General features: G+C 42.4%; 1 protein-coding gene across 3 annotated transcripts in view; it reads right to left on the reverse strand.

Annotated features, from left to right (window-relative positions):
• bru3 (CUGBP Elav-like family member bruno 3) overlaps positions 1 to 25,283 on the reverse strand; it is a 586,628-nt gene that overhangs the window by 202,477 nt on the left and 358,868 nt on the right. For 2 of the 3 annotated variants that reach the window (XM_033341227.2, XM_033341233.2), the window contains exon 1: positions 18,494 to 19,162. The exons of the other annotated variant lie outside the window; for it this stretch is intronic. The gene's annotated coding sequence lies outside the window, so the exon portion shown is untranslated. Of the gene's footprint in view, positions 1 to 18,493; positions 19,163 to 25,283 lie in introns of those variants that run through there. 3 annotated transcript variants of the gene reach the window in all.

Here is a 25,283-nt window from a genome sequence, read left to right on the forward strand (position 1 = left end):
GGCCAAGGCGTCGAAGCATCGCATAGCTTTCTCCTGATGCCCCTTGCTTCGCCGCCCCTCCCTCCCTCTCCCAGCAACCTCGCCAAGGGATGCTTGCTGCCTCTCACTCGACTGCTTTCTACTATACCGAGAACTCGAAAGGGCATCAAAGAAAAACCTGAACGCCTATGTTCTGCTCGCGCCGCCATTTGATTTGCACTAAATCGCGAGGGTTTCCAAACGATAATGTCTACCAACAGCTGCGCGGCAAACCGTTTCGCGAGGGGTGGCACAAATTGGTTTGATCCGCTTGATTCTGGCTAACAGTTTCTCTTAACCAGAAGGTCGACCGATCAAATTTTCCATGAAATCGATTCAAGCCCGAAAGTAGATATACTTTGAAGTATATAAAGTTACCGAAATTCGTCGTGATTCGAAATCGAATCGAGATGATCGCGAACGAGTTCTTTGGAAAAGTTGAAGATGGAAATCGGCAAGGGTAGATCTTTTGTCTAGGGGTCACTGTTTAATTCGTAAATTTCGATAAAAAGAGAAGAAAGGAGGAACGGCAGAGGAAAAAGCGAAAATCGCGGTCTCCCCCTTTTTTTCATTTCCAACCAATTACCACAGGACCGCCAGATTAAAAACTAAAAGTTTGTTTGCGCGTGCGTTAGTGCAGCAAATAATTGGAAGAGTTTTTTAGCCTGTCTCTCCACCTCCGTGCGATTTTCTCCCACCTTCCGGAGTTTCTCGCTTTACGTCGAAATGGCACGAGGAGAAAGAGGCTCTTAAGCCGGCGCTCAGCTTTTTAAAACAATGTAATTGTTAATTTGGAGGCGGAATACAATTCCGGACGCAAAGTTGCCCGTTCGCTCAAAGGGAGAAAGGGGGAAGAAGGGTGCGACCAAAGACAAGACAAGTCCTAGGGGGAGCGACGATGGTAAAGCTGATGAAGAGACGGGAGCCCTGTGCAAAGGCGACAAAGACATTGCTATTATTTCGAGAACGATAGTCAATTTAAGTTAACAGTGCGAGAGCTTGGGAGACGGCCCTCTTACGTACCTAAGTAATCTCATTCCGAATTAATGCGCAGTGCGAGTGCTGCTAACGCGACAGTCGTCTCCGTTAGATTCATCTGCATGCTTCTTTGTGTACCAAAATTGCAGTTCCGTCTAACAATGACGAGAGAAGTGCCGCTTCTTCGAGGGCATGCAATTCGCATCGCGCTTTATTCACTTTCGAACCAGACAAATCATCTTTTACGGACCTGCCCTTTATTTTCTTAGTTTCATGGTTTTCCGTAAGCAACAAACAACGCCGCAATTTCACTCAAGAAGTCTCTTCTGCCATCGATCCGAAATTTCTCAAAGAAACGGAGACCTTCCAATTGACGCAAATGATTTAATCCCGCGGCCAAACGCGTCCGCAAAGGGCAAAGAGAAGTTGTCGTTTTTTAGTTTCCCGAATGCGAACGTTCCGATAATACCACAAGGAAATGCTTTACGGGGCATTAATACCCGGAACCGCGATGTTGCTCGTTTGAAAGATCCCTCGGTTATCGAAAAAGCCGCGTTACATTAAGTTATTGAACGGCAAAGGGCAGTCGGGGAAAAAGAAGCGATGAAATAATAAGCAGATAGAAAATGAGAGAACGCAAACGACCGTACGTTCGCCGGAATGGAAACTCGAGCAGCAGCAGCAGCAGCGAGAGGCTGCAAACAGTTCCATGCGTGGCTCCTCCTGGGGAAAGGCTCCGAGCTACGACTCATTCCCGTGGTTCGTAAAGAGGCTAAGGGAACTCGGCAGGCCGCGGAGACGAGAAAACGGCAAGAATGTATAAAATGAAGACCACCACTCTGAAATGATAAAACTGAGGATATTTCTGGCTTACTCCGGTATAAAGAAAGATCTTCGTGAGAGAGAACGTGGCCACTTGGATGGCGGCAAGCTTAGATTCGGGTCTTTTTCGTACATGGATGACGATACCGCCGAAATACGGTCAGTTTTAAGAACCATTGCATCTTCGAGACTTCTTGGATCATCGTGACTTTCTCTGCTTTGTCGTTATACCGAATCTCCCTTCAAACCAGAAGCGTCGTCAACGAGTCTCTTTGCAAACTAGGAAAATCGGACGAATTCTTATTTTTCTTATCGCAAGCTGCTCGTTCTAATAAAGTTGCATGCACCCGGTTCGCTTCTATGAATACGTAAAACTCTGCAGAGTTATTCCCAATAAAAATGTCTTCCTCAAGGGCTATACCTTTTAGGATCTCATTCCTCACCCCAGAACTCGACTTTGGTGCAGACGCGTCTTACGTTCATAGATAATATTCGGGAATCTAAACGGAGAAAGATGAAATAAAGTGCTTGGAAAGCTTCGACGATATCTACGCGCAACGGAGTATGGTTTATGATTCCTTTTCGCGAATAGATAATTAGCTCGCACAACGTTAAAATCGTTCGAAGCGAGTCCACGTAGGCCAGTCATCGATATCGCTGAGAAAAAGAATTTCCGTGTTCATTGAAATTTTAGCAAATTACCAGCCGCGAATGCGTTAAGTCGCCTCTTTTAAACGAATTTCGTTCATACGTTATAACGCACACAATACAAAGCCTTTCTTCAACTTAACTGGAACAACCATAGTAATTACAGCATCACGACAGACAATTATTATGACCGTAGTCCCTTATCGTGTTCATCGAACCGTATAACTTTCTGTTCGCACGGTGATATTCCGTGATCAAATACTGCCTTCCATTAACGTTATTACGCGGATATTTATCTGTCCAGCTTTCACGATTCACCAGGAATTCGGTTTAAAAATCGCGAAATACAGAGATACGTGTTGATTCGACAATTCCCGTTCATTCAGAGTAAAGTTTAGGAAACGTATGCGCGAAAACGAAAAGCAAACAGGAAGCTTAAAAAAACAGTGACAGTCGGGTGTAACGGAAGTTTTTCACCAGGCGTGGTTCAAGTGGGTAAAGAGAAGAGATGGTTGGTTTCTCTCCGCGCTCCAACGCGACAGCTCAACATCCGCAGTAATATTACACAGGTTGGATGGATCTCCTTTACGAGTATTGCGGTCTCACCGTGGGTGTCGCTGAAAGAGGCTCATCCTGCCACGTTTTTCACTCGTTTATGCGAGAGTTTGCTTTTTTTCAATCCAACAATCGTATTTATCGATAGGCGGCCATAGCGAACGCTCCTGTCCCGTTACTTTTCCCTTTTTGCACTTGGTTTTTATTTGCTTCCTGGTACAGAGATGGTAAAGCGTGAAAAACCCTGCTTAAATCTTCGGGCATAGATCCCTCTTACGATGTACTCTTTTTCGACGAGACGTAAACCTTGCCGACAAGGTTTATTACAAGTCCTTCGGATTTCAGACGTCTTCTAATTCGTGCAATCGAATGTTAAAAGCGATGAAAGCGCGTGAAATATCATCGTTCGTAGTGAACGTGACGCCGAGTTTACGTGAAAAACAAGAAAGGACGGAGAAAGACATAGGTGGAAAAAGAAAATAGGCTTACATCGAGGCTGAAAAAGAGAAGAAGAGGGAGCGAAAGGGAAAGACGAGGTTCATTCCCCACAGTCCAATTTTAAGGGGGCTCTAAAACGCCCGTTTATAACCCCCAGCGGCGTTTGAGGGTGGTGCGGCAACCAACGCTAGAAATGTGCAAGTCAAACAGCTTGACTCAGCGGTTTATCTGCCGGCATACACTCGCGAACGCTATACTAGAGCGCGAATGCCTCCCGCACGTTTATGACTGCACGTTTCGCCAATGGATCACGCTTATTTCACTTTACCGTGGTTGGACTTATCCCTTGTAATTCGTCAATAGCGATACCGACTCGTGTGGCTGGCGAAAGATAAACTTTCAGGGTAATAGGCTGAATCGTGAAGATAACCGCGATTCGTGCGATACTAAACAACGCGTGATGTCTTGTCACGTAGCCTGATAACGCTCGTCAGTGGATCACGAAATACATAAACCGGTCTAGCGATAAGTTCTCATGAAAATCGTTACGAAAAGCCTCGGATCCATTGATATATACAAATAACGAGTAATTCTTTGGAAATCACGTACGGATTCTTACTATTAAAAGGACATGTCTATTTTCGAATGTTCGAAATATTTTCAGTAAAGCTTAAGTTTCAAAATTCAACGATTGAAAAAATTATCGAATCGAGTAAGGAAATATTAGTCATGTACTGTTTCCGTGTGAACGGTTTTTCATTTAGGGGGAATAAGAAGCAAACGAGGTACTAAGGCATAACGACCACCATGATAAGAGAATAGAGCGAGTGCGATCCCTTTTGGTTGGCGGAATCAGCCGGGACAAAACTATAGGTTCTAGGTTGTGCGCATTCAGCGTTACAAAACGGGCCTCTTTTAGGGCCACTTTATCGCGCATGTTGCCTACCCTTCTCTTCTTAAATAGAACAGAGCACTTTAAAGGCACCCACTTTGAAAACTCCTATGCGAAGCAGCTCCTTGCGAACGCGCTACACACACCGCAGCGGTCTAATCTGACTTGGGGCGTAAGATCGTAAATCCTCCCACGCCAATCGCGATTGGGGAGAAGCTCGGCGGAACACAGGTGCGAGTATTGCCTCAATGAATCTTTCGTGATAGGATTTTCGTGCAAAACGAAGTAATCTCAGTCTAAGAATAAAATCTTCCGCCGCTGGCGAATGCTTTTTTTCTAATCTCGCCTCCCTGCTCAATTCCTTCGCCACAGCCACAGCGAGGAAAGAGGAGATTCTGTTCTAGCGTAATTAATACAGCATAATATACAGGGTGATTCATAAATATACGTCAATACTTCAATGCGTCAGCCCCTTTTTTCAGTAAAAACTCGCATGTGCGAACATTCCGATACAAAGGCAGCAGTAACAACGAAGAACATATATATGTACCTAACACGTAAAATTTTCTTGGCTAAAGATCATACCGCCATATCAGACACGAACTCATCACAACTGTATCTATCAAGGGACGAACAGAGGGTAGTAAGAACGTATAAGTTTAGCGGATTTAATAACTCGGAGTTTAATTAACTACTGAAAGTCTAGTGATCGATTTCCCCCGAGTTCTTTCTTCCAACGTTTCCTCGGCTCGCGCCTTTTCGCATTTCTCTTCCCGAGAGCTACCTCGCTTCCCTGACGTCGACTGGGGATTCATAATCCTCGGAGACTTAAAATCTCCCTCCTTCGTTTCCCGGGCTGCCACTTCGGAACAGCGAAATTCCTTCGGTACCGAGTCATTGGGGAGGAGGTAAGAAGGACCACTGGCTAGCCGTTCCTTCTAACCGTCAAAATTGTTGAAAACGTCGAATATCTACTGGATCGTTCGATGTCGAAAGGAGGGACTCTGTTCGTTCGCTTGCCTGCGTCCATGCCACGATATGAAATGGAGGATAGAGAGGGACGACGCGATGGTGTGCAAAATTCTTATGGAAACTTCATAGGCGAAACTTTTTGATAGTTGCCGCAGCCTCGCATGAGCTGGTTGCTCGCGCGGAATCTCTGCCTCGAGAAATGCTATCTTAAAAAGACAGAGAAAGAAAGAAAGGAAGAAAGAAACGGAAGAAGCAAGAAGGATTTCCACGCGAGCAAAAAACGCGAAGCATAACCGAACGAATCGAAGTTTTCGGTAACTCGTAGGATGTAGCAAGGGTGAGTGGTGCGTCGATTTTCTCCCACAACTTTATGGACTCGTTACTTCCGCCGTGCAAAAACGACTCTTAACGAGATCGCTTGTTGAACGCACGTCTCTAATGCCTCTCTCTGCCTACAGCATCATATTTCACCTTCAGCGAATAACTCCACCGAGATTCCTCGAAACCCATTTAGAACTTGCACGGATATTTTCAATTTCGTTGAAAAACGAGTAGCTCGTCCCGCGACATCGAAGCCATTATTATTATTTATTTCAAGCAACGACTGCAAAACGTCGCCGACATATTACGAGTTAAAAAAAGAACGACCACGTTGCGAAATTCCTGTCAAATCGTGAATGCATTATGAAACTTAAAAGGGACGCCCTTAAGATTCGTAAACCCTCGGGATTAAAAAGGATCGAAACCGCCGTTTATCGCAATTTTATTTTACCAAGATCCCGGTATTCTAAAAGTCTGTTAGGTCTACAAAAACTGTTTCGACGGTGAAATATGAGGCTATAAATTTCTTTATCGTTCTTATCAACGAACCACTGTTATGAAACTATTTATCGCAATTTGCGAGCATAATTCCGTAGGAAGAAAGAGTTTGAAAGAAGTTTCAGAGATTCTAAGCCGGTACGAGAAGGAGTTTCCTAAGGGAGACGTTTTAATTACCGACGGTCCATTTGTTCGTAGTATATATTCAACGATACACCTGGTCCTAGCACTTGCGCCTTTGGTGCTGGTGTACGACCTTACGCCATTTGTCTTTCGAGTTTATATATAAAGCCGATCGCACCCAACCTACCCTTCTACGACTCGACTGCTTCCGTTTACGAACTCAAAGGCCAGCTTGGTTCGCCCCAAATCGGAAACTACGGGCGACAGAGATTGACTGGACTTCAATAAAGCTTCTTCCGAAGTACCGGAGAAGATGGCTACAGAGAGTGATGAGGCTGGTACCGTTAAACTGGTACCGTTAAACTGGTTCGTGGCCTGATCCTTTATAATGGCGCACTCAATTCAGTCACCTCGATAAAACGTAACAACTTTGATCTCGATACAAAACTTTCTTCCTAATGTTGTGCAATTAGCTAGGTCCTTAACTTCCACCGAACGGAGCATTTTTATCCCTAAAATAGAAATATTTGCATACTTTCAACTACTGGTATTAAACAATGCCTGGCAGACTATGAGTTACGGTATTTGGTGCTTTTACGCTTTACTTTAAAATCATTTATCCTTGTTCGAAGAATTATACTAAATTTTCTGTTCGAAATTCCAAGACCGGATTTTAATAACCACGAGTATCTTGTATTAAAAATTACGTAAGAACGATGCGACTCATTACATAGAGCTGACAAAGTCAGCTACCATTTAACAAAGAACGACATTTGTACAAATTAATAGACCCCAATGGGGAGGTTCATGAAAAGAGAGGCACTACTATATGTCTTCTCTCGTATTGTCGACGCTACGAGGGATTCAGGACGACTGCCCACAATAATCAAGACTAACAGCTTCGGCTGATCCTTCAACCTTCTTCGTCAGCATCCTCGCGTAGCCGGCGTACCTCTCTTATCACGCTATATCTCAATTTATACCACAATAATGTCACTTTAGCACGACGTGTATGTGCACCATCTACCTCTTCGCTTGTTCCTCTGCATCTTTCCCTCGATATCGTTTCCACGTATCGCGCGGAAAGAAAAGTCCGGAAAGCTCGACGAATTCGTGCTCGTATCGCATATCGAAATACTTGAATCGTATTATGCTAGCCGCAAAATGCTGTATTTTGTCGAACACAACACCCAAGGGAGTGATGCGATTCGTTCGAGCAACTACAACCACGGGGAATCTTGTTCAGAGGAAAATAAAGTACTTTCAACTATTAACTAGGGAAATATAAACAAGATGTATTTAGCTATTTCACTCGTTCTACGAATCACTTTCAAATGCGATAAAGGCCATCGAAAATTTTACAACAGTGCGAAAATTTGAACGTAACTTTGTTATTTTCAGCGTATCAGTTATTCTGTATGGTGAAAGTGGAGATCAGAGAAGTCTCGATTTAAAGTACCCTACTTCGTGCACGACGTTATAAACGGAAGACTTTATGCACCAAGTCCTCGAGTAAGTACTATTAAATTAAACGGTAGTTAGGAACTTCTTACATAAAACCCTGTAACTGCTCACCTCAATTAATAGACACGCGTTTGGAATCGTCTTGTTAAACCCTTTTGTGCTGGTATCTTTGGTTCTTAATATTACAGAATCGACGCGCTCTTTACGAGTTATTCGCTTTTATTGGATGCAAATTTCAAAACATAAGATAAAGTAATCTGAAACGGAGTTTCAGGGGAATGCAAATAGATTTGTAAACGTAGTTTCACGTTTCTAGCGATATTCTACTGTACTCTTGTAAATGAAATATCACTGCGATGAACAGGAAAGACCAACAACTAGTATAGCAGATCGTAGAACACGGTTTGTTCCCAATCTCTCGCAAGTAGTTATTTAAAAAAAAAATTGATTCGCGTTAAACTCGAAGGACATTTTGATCGAAGCAGTCGATGATAGTCAGTCTCGTTGATTAAAAAAGCTGCGTATTTTCGCGCCTATTCACGAATCACCGTTTCGCTAATGGGATTGGAAACAGTGAGTGACGCCGAGCTGGGTGTGAGATCGGTTCAGTCGTTCGCCTGCTCTCACGGTTCCGCCTCGACCGCTCGCTGGCGTACATTTTCAATTTTGTGCCCGGGTTTTAATACCTCGGACGGGCTTTTCAAAACCGGCCTTTTGTTGCTGCAAGTGACGAGAACTTATTTTAGTAAAAAAAAAAAAAAAAAAAAAAAAAGAGTGGCAGCTTCGGAAATAACTGAAAGACCATCAAACAAGATTTCAATGGCAGGAAACCAGTCTCGAGCCCCGGGGAATATCGACAATATTATATATAGATGAAAAATCATCGTAGAGAAAGGAAAGTTGCTCGGGTATTTTCTCCGTGAATAAATTACATCGTTCGATAGTCTGTGCAAGGAAAACGTTCTTGTCTTTTAGATGGAACGTACACTTTTTTCGCGGAATTCCCAGCTTTAGCTTAGCGATAAACGTCGGAACCATGTCAAGAACGATTCTGCAAAGTTTGTCCGATATGGACTTAGGAATGTCCGGTGTTTCGCAAGCTTTACGATCGTCCATGCGTGAACCCCAAGTTAACTACGACGTTTATATTCTTGACACGCAATAGTTGTAGACTTGTGCGTGAGCGTATACGTGTGTTTGTGGATAGCCCTTTACCAGTGGGTATTAAGGTGTTCGGATTAGGCCGCCCTACGGAGAGAAACTTGCTCCGCGAGATTAACCTATTCCGGAGCTTTATAGAAACTCTACACAACCTGGATTACCGCAGCCACTGAAATCTCACTTGCCAGTACATCGCAGCCCGCCACGGATACGTAGAATCCCAAACAGATGTTTCCGTTTACGCCCTTCTTCGGCGACGCTATCAGATTCCAGTCTACTTTATTGAACACCGTGTTCGAAAGATCAAGCCTCGAAAGTTGTCGTCACGTTCGTCAAGAGAATAATTTAATTGTCGCTTCGAAACTCTGGATGATCGATTAGGATTTTGGTAAAGTGGAAGATACGGCAGAAAGGTGTTTTTCTTCGGTACAGAGAATAAAAGATACGGGTTGACACATGTCGATATCGTCAACATGGTCATCCATCAATGCAAAAGTTTCAGAATGGTTTTGATCAAAAGAAACAAATTACTCGCGTTTTCGATAAATTCACACTTGTCGCGAAGTGCGTTCCATGTATATGAAAGCATTCATTGGATTTCAGAAATTCCGTCGAATTTCTAAAGTTCAATACCGAATAGATCAACGCGAAACGCTCGCGTAATGATATTGTTTTTCGCGTATTATTCGTAAGACCAAAGCGGAAAACCGAGCGTTTGTTACTTGCGGTTGAACGTAACATTTGTGAAACATGTAATTTTGACCGAACGCGCGACCAACTATGCTGTATATTAATGTACAATGAAAAGAGGTCACGTGCGCAGCGTATATTCCTCTATCGTACGTTCCGTACGTTCTAAATAGGGTCGATGGTACGCTATTTGCAAACTCGCATCCTAAAACAAATAGATATGTTATACAACGACAGTGGATCGTACTCCGTGTTGTTTGACACGATGTCTCCACAAAGAACAAAAATGTTTCTTTGTTTGAAAACGAACGTTAACAAACCTTGCGTTCAACCTCGAACCGAATATAATAAGAACATCGAAAAGAAATTATTATTTTGATACTAATGTAAGAACAGATTTTCAAGTTACAGATACCAAAATTGCGTAAAATAATTTTAAAACGTACTGGCGAAAACGACAAAAATATATATTTCCTATACAATTGATATCGAACGTACTTTTGCTTTAAAACCGAACTCGATATTTAATTTTTCATTTTTCGTGAATCAAACACCGTCAATTAACACCACATTTACGAATTTTAACGTCAGCTATATTACATTTACGTGTTTTTTGTTACCACGCATTGCGTCGACCTACACACGAACCGTCAGCTACTGCGAAACACTTTTAACGCAAACATGATTTATCGAGTTGATTCCATTCTCGAATGCGAAACGTTAATATCGAAACATTAGACGATTTTAATCACTATACCGATTCGACGTTTTCGAACGTTATAAAAGTATTTTGAAAGGACTTTGGGAAATATCGCACGATCAACTTGCCTAGAAGACATTGTCTACGCTTTTCCAAAGCATTTCACCTGATCGTCGAGATCCAAGAGCTCAACCTCGCAACAACTTCGATCCGATGTAAGTTTCTAGTAGAGACGGACCAATTTCAAGAACTTCTGAGAAACGGCGCAGGATAAATAAAGAGAAGAATACGACTGGTTGTCAAAAGGAAGAGACAGTTCAAGAATATAAAAATGGAATATCTAGCCATTTGCCCGCCGACTTATTTCGATATTCGACGACAAGTGGTAGCCGAAAGAGTCTGGAGGCGTTCGAAGAAGGAAGAAACTCGCATCGTTGGGCGCTTCTCAATGACTAACCATATCGTTAATGAAAGTTATTCGAGTTGGTCGGCTGAATAGAAACTGAATAGAATAAAAACTATTACTACTCTGTACTATTTAAAGGAACGAATTGTAAATCTCCACGTCGCCGTATCGTGTGAATAACGTGACTCTAACGCGTTATCTGGATTACAAATTGATACCAGGGAAGTGAATTAATTTCTGGATAAAATAAAAACAGAAGAAAGACAAGAAGAGACGGAAAGAGTACTGAAAACTTTACTATTAATCATATACTAATTATACGGTATTCGCGAACGAGATCTGATGAGATCACGATGTTCTTATCGTAGGTATAATTGTAGCCCAGTGCTATTTTCTTTGAAGCGGCATTTAAAAACTGTACGAGCAATTAGATAGAGAAACTATACACGCACCTTCGATATAAAATTGTTGAGAACGAACAGTCAAGTGGTATTAATGTCTGACAGCAGCTGTCGAACGGTAAAATCGAAACTCTGATTACGGACCGTAGTAACGTGAATTTCTGTCCGTTTATCGAACCATGTATAACTGTGCCGCCGCGATATCGTTTCGAAATCGGTGAAAAATGTCACGAATTTTTTGAAACGATTGCATCGTAAAAATTTACGTGGCGCTATAAGCATCTTACAAAAAAGGAAATACACGATACGTCTTTCGTTACATTTCAATTTTTGTAAGCAATAGGTATAGACACGCAACAAAGCATTCCATTTATTTGTAAATTTAACATGTCGTTTGTACTTATACGTTGAAGAAATTACGAACGATTACTCTGTCGAGACCGAGAACATCTTCGTCAAATTCTTTCTCTGCTATAGTTTCCGAAAACTAACATTTTTATTGTAAAAACGACTAGTTTAAAGACAACCGCGGGTACACACGAACTCAGGATAGAAGGTCGGTTTAGGAACGATAATTGGCACGAAGGCGAACGTTCCGTCCCTTTTCGTCGCGCCTCCGACAGAATTTCGTAGACCAGGGACGAAATTTGATTTGCAAATTCAGTTAAATCCCCTTCGCCTCCTCGATTCCTAGTCATCCCTTCTTTCCCGGCGGCAACCGCACAGGATATACGCACGCTCCGTGATGCTGTCCTGCAGGACGCCCTCCGGGCCCCGTGGGAGAGAAGGCCGAGAAAAGACGCGTCGCATGAATTTTAATTTCACTTCGCCTCGTCGCCGAGCGCGATGCACTTGGGACAACGTAACGAGCAGCTAAAGTTTTTTGAGGAAAAATTAAAAGTTTCGCCCACGTTCATCGCCCCTCACACCCTTCCGTCCTACGTTTCTTTACCCGCCATTCCCTTCGGCTGACGAGCTACACTCATAGGCCAGAAACGTACTTCGTCGACCAACACCGCACCGTAATGTCTCGTAAAGTAATTAAGTTGGTAAGTTAACGGGACCAACCAACTTCTTTAAGAATCTTGATTTGTTTTTCATGGATTCGAGTATTCCTTTTTCGAGCATTCGAACATCTTTGATAGGTCACCGCTAACACCACGGAACATAGATTGAATTATCGCTATATAACTTTAAGGACTGTTTAATGTTGTCGTAAACTTTCAATAATTTTAATAGGTTAGTAGAATAACACAAGCTGGATTTTTTCTGGTACCGTGTACCATTTTAGGAAGATGAGTAAGAATGAGCCTCTTTATAATACATAAATAAATGGATATGAAGATGGTTCGGCAAATGAACAAATAAAAAAAAACAATAAGAAAACGGGGAAGAAGATATATGAGACGAGGAATAAAAAAGAGAAGAGAACACACGATGTAAAAGAGTTTTGATGTCGAGCCGGCGCAATCTGCTGGTATCTAACAGGGGCGGAAGTATGGACGTGCGCGCGCAAGAAAGGAGACGAACAGATTTGCAAGCCAGATTGAAATTTTGAAATTTAAATCTTGCCGAGACTTAAGTTTAAAAAGTTCACTGCTTCGCGAAGGGACAAATGCATGTATTCCAATACGAACAAGGTCTTGCTAATTGTCGAACAATTTTATCGGCAACAGAGAAATTCCACGATCAAACGATCTTTTGTATTCTCTAGAATATTGTTTAATGGCTATCGTTACGATATTAACTTTCCCATAGCACGCTGGCAACCCGTACTATACTACACGATCGTATTCATAAAGAAATTATAGAGCGTGCAGCGTGCAACTGGTACTACCACTCCGATAACACCGTAAATAAGAATGTTGACGAAAATTAGTTCAGATAAATGTTATATGGTTTGAAATAGAGGAAAGGATAATGCAATCCCTTTCGAATCGCGTAACATTTGCTTGCAACAATTTAGCTAACATCGTTCGCGAAATTATCAAAATGGTTTCATTCTACATATTATCAAAACAAATCTGCGAAAATATATACGTATACTCTGATTCATTCTTCGAATGCCCTTGGTCAAAATTAAACGCACAATGTTTTAGATTAGAAATGGATTAACGTTCGATGGAAACAAAAGATTAAACTAACGGAGAATAACAATTTCGTGACAATTATGTAAAAAACCGATCCCGTCGTTCTATCAGTTCGCAAATGTCATATTTATTCGCGATAAATGAGACCACTTTTGCCGACGATCTTCCGTCAACCTCGTTCTCAATATTAACAAACCGTACCGTTTTCTCTTTATTCGCCCTTCTCGAACTCTTACGTCTTTCACAGTGTATTCGTTTGCCGGCGAAGTAACTCGTTACTTCACTTTGTTCTTTGAATTGGATAGTTTTCCATTAGCAATCATAACAACGTCCTTTGGCCCATGCCTCGAAACTGATGGAGACGACGAAGAGGGTGCCAACCAAGCAGTTAGGGTGAGTTTGTTTATTCAAGCTTCCGCGTTACCCTCTTCACGCTACTGACGGAGGTTAGCCTTGTTTTCCACCCACGTAGTTCGTGTTAATTTCCATTTTTATTACAAAGTGAATTGCACCCCCTCTCTCTAGTTCTGCACTCGACCCTCTTGTCTCTACGTTCGCTATGACCTCTCATTACCGATGCAATCATAATAACTAATATGTATTTCGTATCACGTAACTTACGTACATCAATCGTGACTGGTTCCAAAATAGTTAACTTACCTGAAACAGAAAAGAATACGACATCATTAGCTCGCTGTGGAAAAGAATGTGACAGTCGTACTAAGAATCGAGAGTACAGATCATAACATCGCATCATCATTAACATCGCAAGAAGTAAAACTGTACTCCAAACTATTTTACGCATTAACTCTCATTACATAACACTAATGTTCAGTTGGAAGAGCTAACAATAGAATGATACGTATTTTAGAACACCGAGATACACTCTACTAACCACAAGAATGGAAATATTTAAATAAAAGGAATTATTATCTAATTTATAAGGTCACGGTGAAGCATCGAATGTCTTTCTCGCGATTATCTTTAGCAAAATTTTAAAGCTGTATGGAAAGTTTTTACATTAAAAGACGAGTTTACTTCGAGTTAATGACATTAAAATTTAAATCTCGAAATTTTAATAACCAGTGTTCTGATCAAACGAAAACCGTGACATAGCACTCGAGAATTTGAGACAAGCGATAATTGTTTGTTACACATTTCTTTCCCTACCGCTTGTACGAGCAAGCAGGTGTGGAGAAGATATGCCACGAACGTATCCCGATCGTTGAAACACTTATACGACTTGACGACCAATAAAATTTTCAAGATTTCCATCCCCTTCGGTCGACGAATGGAAGAAGGCAGGTCGTATAAAAAGGAACTAAGAAATATCAATAGGCACTATCGAGCTTCATACTACTCAGGAACTGCTGTGGCCATTCGGGACAATCGAGCATGAGGAACGATATTAGCAATAAAGGCGTAAATAAGTTCCAAGTACCTTCCCTTGTGACGTTTATGTTGGCTAGGGTATTGATTTAAATTCGCCTATAAAAAATAGCCACGTAATCATATAATTCAGAAAGCTCTTTAATAATGAACATTGAATTTAAAGGTGGCAATAAATAATAAAATTCTAGACTGAAAGTGCAAGTTATCGACATCAAACTTTATACACGCGGAAGGAGAATGTTAACATATAGAATATACCTTATTTTATTTATTGTAACTTATCTAATAAATTTTAATCTGTGAAAACTTTGTATGTATAAATCTAGTGAATGTTACTTTCAACGTATATTCAAACATTTTCTAAATAATATCAGTGTATAGAAGATAGAAAAGATTATGTGGGAATCATTAAAAATTGAGATGAAGCTCGCTTGATTTAGTTAGACGTACAAATGCGGTATTCGTATTGGACATATTGAGTAGCAACCAGTTTGAGTATCGAGACTTCCCTAGTACTCAACGGTTATAGAGGGAGAACCATAACGGAGTATAATTCAGTACGGTTCTGGTATGTATAGTGTCTACTCCATTCTCCGACAATGCAACGTACAAGCCCCCTGTATCCTACTGCAACGCCCTGCCGTAATGCATTATACCTGAGTAGGACAGCATTTATATACCCTACTATATGCGCGAAGGTACATAACGTACCTGACCTCGGTCTGTTCGTGTAGCTAAGTTGTATGCGCGACAGGATCTCGAATCGTATTAAGGGACGCCATCACCGATGCTACATACTTTAAAGAAAAAACAATTGCACGAATTTCAATCAATTTACGGGACGCAAGAAGTATATTAGTACGCTTATATATGCACAGTCGACTATATAACAGACAGACTTCGAAGTATCTTAAATCATGGTAAAAGATTTGGAAGTTCTATTCTACGATGGAACAAAAGTAATTTAGCTATACGAACAAGTCGATTTGATCCTAAACGAAATACAGTTTGCGTACCGCGCCATGATTTACAAGCGATTAACTAGCAAACAAAGTGTCACTATTCTGGATGTTCCTGGTGTAATTTGTGCAACGACATTGTCTGCCTAGATGATATCTCAGATTACGTCCAAGAGAAGGGAATAGGGATGGTGGGAGTTTCTGGTGGCAACCGCTCCTGCACGTTCCCGTATTCTACGTTCCGTTCTTCCGCCCCTAGGAAATAGGGGAGTGAGATTCATTTATCTTGCTAGGGATCGCGTTGCACCGCGACAAATGCAACATCACCGAGAGAACGCACCGCTGAATAAACTTTCGAAGGAATGCTGGTCTGCCAAATAAACGCCCGCGGCTTGTTCCGGTAAAAACATTTTTCTGCTATCGATGAAAACCCGTCGACGACAGTAAACCACAAAAATGAGAAAATCGGAAATGTCACGAGAGGGAAAAATGTAGAAACGTCAGTCACCGTATTTCAAAGAATAAATATAAATTGCGTTATTAACAAAACGAAAGGAACGAAAAGGGAGGACGAAAAGTCAAAAGTCCTTCTTACGTCGCCATTCCGAAATGACAGGCACCACGAAACAGAAGCTGTATCCGTGTATGCGCAAGGTTTTGCGAGAATTCTAAAGCAGCTTCGTACTGCGTGAAAGCTAACGAAAACCTTTCTGAACATGCTTACGATGCACCCCTACATACATAAATACATATTCATCGCGCTATTCTGTCCTTTTCGACGTAAATCTTTGCTTTCATCCGCGTCAATCGGGGCTACGAGATGGAAATTGCGAAACGCCGGTGCACGCGGTGTGCCAGTCGATAGGTATTTCCACATCGAGGAAAAATACGTTACAAATCCAACTTTAACCTCTTTGAGATTCCGGTCACGTAGCCTCGTCCAAAGATATATATCGTATATCGCCTGCCGCGTCGGTCCTTCTTCACATACCCCACTTTCGAACCTCATTCCAGCCACTTCAGCCCACCTTTCCAGCTAATGTCACACGCGTACTGAAAAGTTATACCCACGGCACAAGCACAGCCCGAATAGCTTTCGCAAATTCGTCGAGTTCGATATCATTCTAATGCATACACGTTTAAACGTGGTTCGACAAACAGTAGAGGTATTTCAATATTTATCGAATGAAGAATTAGATGAAATTGACAGTTCTTGCGCTTTATAGTGCAGTGCATGTCTAGCCAGTGACGATCTATTCTACTTATCGTTGAAAGTAACATCCAAAGCAGAACGAATCAAATTTCGATTTACGAATTACTCCACGGTGATTATAAAGTAAATATGTATAACCATTTTTGTAATTCAATTTTCGTACAAATGATTTTAGTAAAATTGCCCATTGAATCCTTAGTGAATTACGAATACGAGTTGAATTTAATCGTTCTCTTGACAAAATTTACCAGTATTATATAACATTCCTCATATATTATACGTGGTAAAATTAATAATATTTACGTGAAAGAAGAAGATGGTGAACGCATTTGAAAATGGAACAGGTGTGCACCGTTGTTTGAGAATAGTCCGGTCTCAAGGAGCAACAAATATCCTATGCACATATTTAGCGACTGTATATTATTTCAAAACAACGAGCTCTTGGGTCGTACAGCGGATTGTTGTTTCACTCGTACTTACAAATACCGCATCTACTAAATTCTGTTTTCACTGTATCAATTTTTAGCGCTTCGTGTACGTACGATGAAATTTTTCCTCGCGAAATTATCATATTTTGATGTTATGAATGCGCATAATCAGATTTAATTTAATCAGTTAGATAATCGATTAAAAAAAGTTGCTTTAATTTGCATCGAACCTTCTGTTTCCTTTTACGAGAATATGGAAATCTTGACGAATACTGTACTGTAGTTATATCTCTATTTTATAATGGTTTAACACTTTCTGTTATTACCGAACTTCACTATATGCTATATGCGTAGTTACATTTACTCGTTATTATATATTCTTTTCAATGATCACTTCCCACTGACTTATCACTTCACTTTTGTATCGTAAAAAAAGGATAATTATGTAGATAAAAATTATTGCTAATTATAGCCGTATAGGCACGATTCCCAATGTTACATAAATTGAAACGTGTTTTACAATAAAATTAAACTACAGAATTAAGTTAGAAAAAATGCTTAGTATTTTAGCAGATTGCGTAATGAAACAGAGACTATCCGCGTTACCAGAAGCGAGCGATTCAAATTGACGACAATGGGATACAGAAACGAAAAATGCCACATATAGTTTTTTCTTAATTAATTTTTAAATGCTCGACTCGATCCATCATTCGTATTACACGAGAAGGGCATTTAGATACTTGAAAGGAGCAACAGACGAATATCTCATAAAACCAATAGCCGTTCGAAGAAGCATAGCACTCTGAAATATTGGTCGTTCTAAGTAAATTCATAAAAACTCCGGCATGATAATTGGTTACATCCGAAACCCATTCCACACAATTGCACACCACATAGACAATTTCGCAGGAATATCAGAGTATCCTTAAGCTCCCGATTACCGGCTTTGGAGTTTTGTTCTCAGAGGAGGCAACAGGTTACCAGCACGCGCCGCTCGCCGACGACTCGTCGAGTCGACCACGGGGACGATCGCGTGTGCGTGTCTGCGCTCTCGTTTCTCTCGCGTGTTCCTCTCTCACTCATTCTCTCTCTCTCTCTCTCTCTCTCTCTCTCCACTCTCTCTCCCTTTTCCTCTCCCTCTTTCTCCTATTTTCGCTGCATTTCTCTCCCTCTCTTTCTCGCTTTCTCTCGTTCACCTATTCGCCTCGCTTTCCTTATTCGGCCCGCGAGTCTCTTTCCACCTTTCCTATTCTCCTAAATATATTCACGATCCAACGAAAGTATATACGTGGGTATTAATGATAGATGTGTGTACAAATCTAACCTATGATCCATATGCGTGGCTGACCAACGAATGTCCTACGTCGCTGCACGGCACATGTGCCACAAGGACGTCGCAAGCAACCACGAGGACGATCACCGCACAAGTCTGACAACCTGCGTCCTCGCTCTCTCAATCTCTCTCTGCTGCGCGTCACTGGTGTGTGTGTCTGTGTGCCTGTGTCAAATGCGGTGCGTACACGCACGTGTCACCCTCTCTCCACGATCTTTCTGCTTCTACTTTCTTCTCCTCTTGAACAACATACGATTGAACATAGGTGACTCTTTTCTCACCCTCAATATTACTTTATTTCGTTCTGTTTCGTTTATGTTTCCGTTTCCTTCTTTTTTTTTTTTTTTTTTTTTGGTATCTACGTTTTCGCTCTTCGGGTCGTTTAATTAGTTTATTTTCACTCTCGTACGAGAGACACGGTCACAAGAAACAACAAGCGGAAACTCGTCGAATGCAAAAACCGTGCACGGAAACACGACAGATACGTACGAGAGATTCTGACTGTGAATGCGCAACACGGATAGGGGACGGCAGAGGGGCTCTATTTCACAGGCTTTTTAACACGATTTCGAAAAGACACGCAGCGCGCGGCGTGGCGTGGCGTAGCGACGAGTCGGATGGCTGACTGGCGGAGAGCCGACGACTCTCGTTCGGTCTCGGTTCTCGGTCGTGGCCGTGGGGATCGCTGCTGGCTGGTAACACGCGCGGGAGGGTGCCCGCCGGAAGGCTAAAGGGGGCAAGGAGGTGGAAGCCGAGGGAGTTGGTCGTTCGAAATCGGTGGTAGGGTAGCGGCAACGGTGGTGGCGAACGTCGGTTCTGCACGACCATCGGAGGGAGAATGGTGAGAGCCAAAAGACCGAGCGAGAGGGAGGCTAAGAAAGAGACGACGACATTTCTGGAGGGAGAAGAAGACAGGCCGGTAAAAGTAGAAAGTTGAACCGAGACGCGTGGAACGAGAGGGAACAGGAAAGGGCAGGAAAGAAAAGGTGAGCAACGAGAACACGAAGAAAAGAGATGGGCGATCGTTGCGCGTGGTCGTAACAGAGGGCGCTCTCTTTCTGTTTTAACGCTCGTTGTTGGAAGCAAGGCGCACGAGAAGAGAGAGAGAGAGAGAGAGAGAAAGAGAGTGGGCGAGCGAGGGTGGAAGGGCGGGAGGGAGAGCGAAAGAGAACGAGAAGGAGTTAAAACGATCGAGAGAAAGTGAGAAGGAAAGAAGTAACGGGGAATGAAAGAGGGGGAAGGCACACGGGGTTGCCTACCCTCCGTGTAGCGAAGTAGCAACAGGCGGCCGCGATTCTCTCTCTTCTAACGTAGGACCGATGAGCGTCGCGCGCCACGTTTCTCGTCGGTAGCAGCCGCCGTTGCCGTCGACGCTATGACGTCACGGCATCGTGACGTAGGCGTGGTCACGGATGCGCACTAACACCTCGCCTGTCACCGTTGTCATAGTGACTGCTTCGCCGATGCCCGCGTTTCGCCGCTGCTGCCGGTACCGTCCCCGGCACACCATCCCTCGCGACCTGCTGCGTCGCTGCGCACTCCTCTCTCAGACCATCCAGTAACCCCCTACACCGGTTCAACCCTCTCTACTAACACTCTCCTCTCCTCTCCTCGCCTCTCCCTCCTCAGACTCTCTCTCTCTCTCTCTCTTTCTCTCTCCCTTTCTCTCTCGTGCTCACCTCGATTCGTCCTGCTTTGCCACACACACTTTCTCTCTTTGTCTTCGTTGCTCGTCGAGCGGAATACGCCGCTACCTTTCGATGAACGTCGACGGTGCGACGCGCACAGCTTGAAATCCATGGTGGAAAGAAGAGAAAAAGCGTGGCCGGTGTAAGCGAAACGGAGAGGATCCGTTGTCTACAGGGAGAGAAGAACGCGCGCGTATACGTAGGTACATACGTGTATGTACTGGCATACGCGCGTTGTCACGGTAACCGTAGCTCAAAACAAGCCTGCGCATTTTTCAATTCGAATGCACTCGCTGGGAAGCAATGAGGTTATAATGAAGTCCCTGCATACCCGTCCGCTGCTATACCTCACGCGCGCATTGCCTTCGTGTTTCGTAACGCTGCCGCGCGTTGTCTATCAGTCCTATATCTACGAGTATGCCAATGTACGGGGAGGGATAGTATGCCGTACGAGGAAGCCACGCTTTTCCTTTGTCGATACTTTTCGGTCGACGTACAGAATTTCTATAAGTCGTCCAAGAATGCAACAAACGCGCGCCTCCTGCCTCGTATTAAATCGAGCGCATGCGGTCCCCTTTCGGCGATACGAAAGACTTCCGAGTCATGGAATTTCTGTTAATTTTCATCGCGTTTCTTCGTATTGTTCTAGATTATTAGTTGCAATCGTTAAAATATGTCGACAGAGTTCATACGGCGTACTATATTTCAATCTTTGAAAGTGATTAATAGATTAAATATAACGTTGTTGCAAAAGTGTAATCTACATGCGTAGATTAAACATAATTATATGATTTTTTTGTCGAGATCTTGCGATGGATAAATTTTGTTTAAATTAATACGTCGTACATTTTTAGTTGGCTAGGCGTATAGCTGTGTTTTCGTTGCGAGAAGAATTCGTTAAAATACGAAAACGAGAAAGTTAATTGTAGTAGAAATAACCAGTCCCCGAAAGGTTTATACCTCGCGATTCCGAGTTCCATGGCAATACAACTAGTATTGCTGGCGATTATTATGCATTAGAAACGTACGTCATGGCTCACGCACCGTGAGCATCGACACGATCAAGTTCCGCCTAAAGCGTCTGTCCTGTGGCTCGATTCAAACTCAACCATTAGTCGCGAGGTAGCTGTTATATGTATCTGGGCCTAATGAGATTTCCATGTAGTGTGAATGAATTGCTCCGGATGCGTTCCTGCACAGATATCCCTATACATAAAGAGACACGTATACGTATATACGGCATGATCGTTTCTGCATGCTTACCGCGATGCCTTTGTGCTTCATTAGCGTGATTACTTTTAAATTACCTACGAAGAGTTAATAACAGTACGGCTACTTGGGAAGTTACAGCAGGTACTTTAAAATTACAACCATGTCAGTTTACGAAGTTGATAAACTCGGAAGATGACAAGTTTTCGAAGCGACTAAAGGTTACGATTTTTAGTTGGATCATCGACGTTAAGGATTGGCAACATCGGGCAAAGTTAAACGTTACGTCGCGATGAAGTTTGCATTGTAACGAAAAAAATTAATTTTGTCAACGGCAAAATACGTCGTTAGAAGCGTCAACGTTGTGTATAACTTTATGACAAGCTTTTACTGCGAAAATTACGTCTAGAAAAGAAAAGGGAAAATATAAAAAGAAAAAATCTTGAAACAGAATTTCCGGAAGCGTTTATAGTTTTTAGTTTAAAACGATTCTCGCGATTTATTAAATGGAAGAGATCGAGGAAGGTTCGATTTGTAGTAGAAAGTAATTGTTGCAAGTTGGGTTTCTTCGCGAATTCGCTTGGTCGGAGTTTCCATTCGCTCGGATACAAATGGATTCTTAATTATCCTTAATTCGCACCAAATCGAGCCTGCAAGCGTGACGAGCAGCGCGACGCGGCCTGGTGTCATTAACGAAATAATGGGAATTAATTTTGATTAGTGCTTCGTTTCGGCAAATCAATCGCGCTCTCGGGAAAGCGATTCAATTCCGCTATTATGGATTTCGATGAACAGACTACGCGCATCCAATTATTTGATTCTGAAGTGTGACCTTTCTGACAATATTTGCACACGCGTATAAAATCATCGTTTCCATATACAAACCGACATTTGCGAAGATTTTTTACAACTTTGATTTTCTTCAAACGCGTTAAAAATCTATTCCACAGCTTCCAATAGTTTTTTAAACGATTTCTCAAATTTATGTATTTTCTGTTTCACATTTCTTTCCCTTTCTGTCCAGATTTCTTTCCTTCTCTAGTCTTTGATACATGCTCGAGTTTATGGACTAATTATAATAATACAAGGTAGTAAATCACATTCTCGTACCCTGGCAAATGAAATTACAAGAGGCCAATAATCTGTTACATGATAATAGGATTAGCAAAACAGAACAAAGAAATTCATCGAAATAAAAGTTTAACAATGGCAAGGCTTCCAAGGAATCGTTCCCTCAGAGGCTACCTAATTAAATTTCGATTGTAAACCTTGTTAGAGCCGATTTACGAGCGTAGTTCCATGCAAGGACAAATAAAAGCGAGCAAGATCAAGAAAACGAGATGTTTGATCAATTTATATAAGGAAGAAAGCAAGAGGTACGTAACTCGAAGACGGATGTGAATTTGAAAACGTGCTTAAACGAAACGTTAAGTCGTTGTTTTTTCAACGTGCACTCCTCGGACGCTTCGGATGAGGTAATTATACAATAACGACGGTCGACGCAGTCGGTTCGTATATCCGTAATATAAGAGAGAAATAGGTTCGCCGTGTACGAGGGGGTTCGTGCTTCGCAAAGCGATTCTATAAAGCAGAAAAAGCGGGAAAATACACGATTCTACGTACATGAAATTGAGTTTAAAAATGTTTGATGTTGATTGTAGGTAATTCAATCAGAGCGTAGCGAGTAATGAGACGGAAGCGGGGCTAAAACCCAGCTCGCTCGGGCAAATGCTCGTCGACCACCCACCGTTACCCCTCGTCCCGACCTACCGTCGTTTCTTTCTCTCTCCTTCTGCCGCTCTGCCGATTCCCTCCGCTCGTTGCGTGTCTTCATCCCCCTCGATTCCCGACTTTCTGCTAGCAAATTCGCTCGTACCGTGAATATGAATTAAGTTGATACGATTTGGACAATCTAGTAGACGGGTGCAGGAGAAGGTAACCAAGAGCCATTATATCGAAGCAAATCGTCCGGTGGTGATTTTCCCTAAAGTGGATCAGTGTGCATCGCGTCGGAAAGAAACGGGTATAGCGTGTATTCCGTTTGCCAGTGTACCTCGCGCGGTGATTTTAATAATGGTCGGAAAGCATGTTACCGAAATCATTTTTCCACTAAATAAATCCAGCCAGTCGCTCAAGGGTAGAACCTCGTAATTAAAATAAACGACGTGAAAGACTGCTAGGCGGAGTTTTACTGTCTCCTAATGAAAAGCCTCGTCAAGCATCCAATGTAGTTTTGCTACAAGTACGGAATAATTTTCAACCGTTTCCGTGGAATGGACGCGGGCCGGAAAAAATGTACCATGGAACGCTATTCACAGATTTCATCGCGCGACTAGCCATTGTTTTCTGCGGTCGAAACTCCAAAGCGCCGCGTCGGTAACGTTAGACCAACGGAATCGCAATCTCGACCACTATGCGCGATGGAGACAGAGGAAGAAGCTGGAAACACAGACGGAGACGGTATAGCTGAAACGCGTAGCCTGGTCGCTGGTCGCGTAACATTGTTTCGTATGAACATATTGTTTACGAGTTCATACATGCAAAACAATAAAGGGATTCCGATATGCTGGTACGTTCTCCTCTCTCGTTCGAAACGAACCTATTCACTGGAACTTCGCTGCTACACCGACCGTAAGTTTCTAAAGTTTGCGCGATGTAAACCGTCGGAATCGGATACGCTCGTCGAAAGGTGACCGGTAACTCGCGAAGATCGATTCGATATTCGTCACTTTGATTGCCATCCGTTGAATTTTCCAGGCTCCAAGCCATCGCATTACGAGTATTTTACGCAGTCATGTATTTTTATCAAGCGTAGTTTTCACGAAGAAATTCATGTACTTGAGAATAGGATACAACGGCGGTTGAAGCAAAGATTTATGCACAATCTCGAATTTCGTGCCGCGTTACAAACTTCGGATCGTACGATTACAAATTTGAGCAACTTGGAATAATAAATATCATCTTGAGAGTAATATCGCGTATACGGCATAACGGAAGTAGCGCGTTCAACACTGGCAGAGATACAGGGCCATCATCGAAAGTTAATGAACCTTTCGGTCCTGGAAGGACGTCGAATGGACGTTCCGAAAAATGGCGCGTTCCATCCTTGGTGACTGACAGCCCTCCAATCACGGGGATGATAGTCGACTCACAGGACTCGTTTACTCGCTCCAATGGATATTCTCGCATTTTTACTTTCCAGGAATTTCAATTTTTCCCAATCGTATATATACGAGGCATTTTCTGAAATCGAATGGACGTCGAGTCTCATCCAGCTCGCGGCTCGACGAATACCGATATCGCCGAGATTTTTATCCTTCTATCTATAGCGATCTACGACATCGCTCTTTCACCAGCGTTTACGATCGGTTCAACCTGCTTTACGAGCGTTCGACTTCTTACCTCTTTCAGTCTCCTTAACGACTGTCCGTTCCATGTCGACCTATCTCTATTCCCCTCTTTGTCCTGTTTCAATTCTTCGCTCCTCCTACCTTCGTTTCGTTTTATTCCTTACTGAAAAAGACAACGCGATGAAGAGACGTATCGCTTTCTTTTATTGGTAATACGATTGACTCGAATTTCAATTCTTAAGTGAATACTACCGCAGTTAAATTTCGGACCAAGAGTCACATAAACTGACATAATTATTTTATTCTGTATATCTATTTCTATCTCGCTTTACGTCCACGCGAATCCGTACCTTTTTAGTATTATCGGGTATGATTCTACTTTTATATTTCATATATTTTATTCTCTATAATATCAATCATTAAAATCATGTCGACCGTTCATTTTTATATCACGAGTAACATGGCTATCTATAATATTTGTTGGCGAACGTTCTGTTCCGATGCCCGAAGATCTTCACGCAGATGCAAAGGTTG

Source organism: Bombus vancouverensis, chromosome 15 (genome assembly GCF_051014615.1).
Source record: "Bombus vancouverensis nearcticus chromosome 15, iyBomVanc1_principal, whole genome shotgun sequence".
NCBI lineage: Eukaryota > Metazoa > Arthropoda > Insecta > Hymenoptera > Apidae > Bombus > Bombus vancouverensis.